Raw genomic sequence first — 3,962 nt, 5'->3', positions numbered from 1 at the left:
AAATAAATAAAAATATGAAGCTTTAGTTGAAGTGGTAAAGTTAAGGTTTTTATATATGTTGGTGCTAGGAGTTCAAATCTCGAGCTTTTTTTATTTTATTAAAAATATAAAAAGGAAAAAATACCATTATAATAATATAACTTATTTTGTATAGAAATGTATTTTAGTCTTTTCCCCAACTAAGTTGCTGTATCATTAACACGTGACACCAACTTAGTTAGGGGTTTAAAATTAGTAGATATATAAATGTATATGTTCTAAATAGTTTTTTTTTTAATTATGAAAGAGACTATTTGTGTCATGCCCCCGAAATGTAGGTTAAATTTTTCGGGTTAAATCTGTAATTGTTGAATTTATTTTAAATTTCTATTTGAGCGTGCAATTGGACTTCTGTTTGGGCATGATCTGTCAGAATGTCGAAAATCATATCAATACTTCCGCATTTTCTAGTGTGGAAAATCCTAGTGTCGCAAAACCTTAAATATGTAAGCATACTTATCTTGGTCGACCCCCTCTTTTTTTTTCATTTTTATTTGTTTCTGTTTTCACCCTTAACCTCAACTCTCTATGTTTTCTCTCTTCTATTTTCCTTAGTCACATTCTCTTTTCTTCTCCATTGCGCCGTTTCTTCCCTTCTATTTTCTTTTCTTTTCTTTCCTTTTTATTCTTTTCTTTCTCCCTTTTTCTTGGTCGCCGCATCCTCCACCACCTTTGAATACCGATTTCACTCATCTTGCTGAATCACCCTCTGTTCGTTCAGATCCTGTTGGTGTTTAGAACTATTGACAATCATTTCCCGTTCCCAATTGCGGTAGGTTGGTAAATGAAATTCCCTATATTGATTGGACTCCATTTTCAATTATGCAATCGAGTTGTGGTTAACCCTCTTTCATTTTGTTCAATCAGTTTCCACTAAATTTTTTGAAACCTTTAATACTGATTACTAATGTATAGTGTTTAGTGTGTATGTCAAATGAAGGACCAGATCTAGATGAGAACAAATCAGATCTGAATTGTAGGAGCACACCAGAAGAGTGAGGGTGCCGAATGGACATGTGGGTGAAGGTGTGTGTTTTAATTATGTGTTGTCGTATGTATGTGTATGGGTTTGGTGAAATGTATAAGGGTTTATTTGTTCATATTGGTTGTTGATTTTATCTATTAGTGTTAGTATAATATCTTAATGGTTTCCGTTGTGACAAATCGCATCAGATCTAAAAAGGTTACATCATTTGTTAAGTCGTTGAAAAATCATAGTAGTGTTTGGTTGAAAACTCAATCGTGTGCCGTAAGTATGGTTGTACTTTGCTGCCATTGTTATGAAATGATGTTGCTGAGTATGAATGATAATGTTTCAGTGATATTTCTGCTTTTACCATTGAAGCATGCCTACTGTTATTGCTTAGATAAATAACTGCAACTGTTAGCATGTTAGTCACATGATTGACACTACTATTGTTACTATTTTCTGACATCAATAGCATGCCATACCATTGCATTAGGGTTTGGGTTGTTGAATGAGGAAGTTTGGGCTTTAAACCCCGGATCGGTTCACTGATAAAGTTTACTGATATATTGGTGGCTCATTCGCAATTACTATTTTGGTGTCTAAGGCTAGACGAGTTCTGGCGAACTCTTACTGTGGTGCGTAGGGCTGGACTGGGTAGTGTACTGCACTAGCATTATTGTGATGCAAATATGTATTGTATACTATAAGCTTGTATGCCATTATTTACTGCTTTATATAATTGTTGTTTATATGTTATGACCACATTGGGTTTCATAGCTCACCTCATTAGTTTTTCCCATCTTTCCAAATAAGTTGTGATGTTCTGGCTCAGACTTGGCACTCAGAGCACTGTTGTCAAATTTTACTTAAAAATGTATTTCTAAACTATTTTATAAGCTTTGTTTGGTTTTTGCTTTGTTAAACGGACTGTGGCATGGACTCTGTTACTTATAAGTTTTTAGGTTTTTGGCATTACTCATTTTTTACATTAAACTTGAACTTGGCTAAGAACTTTAAATCTTTAAAACTACTCAAATATAATTATAAATATGTTTTTATAAGAAATTTTAAATTGAGATTGAATAAAGGAATAACTAAAACAAACTGATATTTCTATAAAAAAATGTGTTTTTAAAATTGAGCGAACTGCTAGGTCATTTGGTGTTGCGTTTGAGCATGAAATAAAAGTTTTTAAAAAGTGATTTTTACTAGCTCTAGTTAAAAGTATCGACACCATAACATTAGGTATCGATACTTGATCAAATAAATGATTTTCAAAATAAACAGAATGACAAATTGGTATCAATACTTGTAAAAGTATCGATATCGATTGATAACATTTTATAAATTTTGAAATTGACAGAATGTGTAAACCATATCGATCGATAATTTTCTAATTGGTATCGATAACTTCTGTAAAAACTTGAATTATTTTATGAAATGGGTTTCTTACTTGATCCGAAAATTGAATGTTTCACTGGGTCATTTCGGTGGCTAGTGTGACCTCTATAATTCGGCTATAGCGTTTGGGCCGAGTGAGAGAGGTTACATTTGGTGGTATCAGAGTAAGTTTTTAAAGCTCAGATTGTGGGTTTAGTGAGGTCTGCAAGCATATTTTTAAAAGGGGTTTTGTCGGGTACCATGCCACATATGTTTTTACGATGTTTTGAAAATAACTCCGAGACTTCAATGCCATCCTTAACTAACTATTGTACTTTCTAAATTTGTAGATATACACTAGACTATAGACATTTGGGAATTCACTATGAACATTCAATGTAGGCGAAATCAAGGTAGGTTGGGTCAAGCTACTCCAATTGAGCTGTCTGCTCCTTAAGACGATACTCTGATTCTCGATGCTGATTATAGAAAGGATTCACCTACCTCTGGTGGTTGGGATTAGGAAAGAGATGATGATGCATTGTCTTATGCTATGTTGAGGGTACTTTAGAGGGTTGCTGAACCCCAATCTGGATCAAGTGGTCGTGGATCAGTGACTGAGAGGCTCCGGGCTAATGGAGTTGAGTTTTTCATGGGTGTGGCTGGAACAATTCCGAATGTAGCCGAGCATTGGATGGAGACTATATTAAAGATTGTAGAAGATATGGATTTTATCACAAAGTATAAGTTGAAGGGTATAGTGTCTCTGTTGAGGGATGAGGCATATGGTTGGTGATAGTCTGTTGTGAATGGTATTCAGGCAAACCATCTGACTTTGGAGTATTTTGAGGAGGCCTTTAAGAAGAGATATGTGGGTATGTGGTATGTTGAGGCTCATAGATCAGAGTTTATTGAACCGAAATAGGGTGTTAAGATTGTGACCGAGTTTCTGAGGTTGAACCGTTATGCTTCGAGTATGGTGGCTACTAAGTAGGATAAGAGTCTGCGGTTTGAGGATGGGCTGAGAAATGATCTTAAGGTTTAGGTTGCACCACATCAGGGGAGGGTGTTTGAGACCTTGGTTGAGAAGACTAAGATTGTGGAGGGGGTTAAATGATTGTAGAGAGAGAAACTAAAAATCCTTTATTCAATTTGATCCCTAAAACTGAAATTCTCATAATTGTCACAAATTAACCTAAAAATCCTTGCGTCGAATTTTATATGGCCCCTAAATAGTCCACTTTTATCACTTTATTACATGATATTTTATAATTTTAACAACATATCCTTAAACTTTAAAATTAACTAAAATCACTTTACAAAGTAGTCCTATTTAACTATCAAATTTAATAATCTATCATCAAACCTCAAAAACATTACAAACTCATCAATAGAATAATTCTAAACGTTTAACAATTTTGTGAATTGATTCCCAGTTTAGCTAAATTAAGCCTAAAAACATAAAAATTACTAAAAACGGAATCAAAATTTAGCTACATGTAAGGAATATGCTTGGTCAAACTTTCCAAGTCCTCAAATGGTGAAATCAACTTAGAAAGAATTGAAGGAAGAA

General features: G+C 34.0%; 1 long non-coding RNA gene across 1 annotated transcript; it reads left to right on the top strand.

Annotated features, from left to right (window-relative positions):
* Window positions 1-502: 502 nt before the first annotated feature.
* On the top strand, window positions 503-3,579 carry LOC121219087 (uncharacterized). The gene is made up of 3 exons (XR_005915764.1): window positions 503-811; window positions 962-1,065; window positions 2,740-3,579. It is a non-coding gene; the product is annotated as an uncharacterized lncRNA (long non-coding RNA).
* The last annotated feature ends 383 nt before the right edge of the window (window positions 3,580-3,962 follow it).

The sequence above is a fragment of the Gossypium hirsutum genome, chromosome D07 (assembly GCF_007990345.1).
Source record: "Gossypium hirsutum isolate 1008001.06 chromosome D07, Gossypium_hirsutum_v2.1, whole genome shotgun sequence".
In the NCBI taxonomy this organism is placed as follows: Eukaryota; Viridiplantae; Streptophyta; class Magnoliopsida; order Malvales; family Malvaceae; genus Gossypium; species Gossypium hirsutum.
The sequence above is the reverse complement of the archived record's forward strand: the minus strand, read 5'-3'. Positions and strand labels throughout refer to the sequence as shown.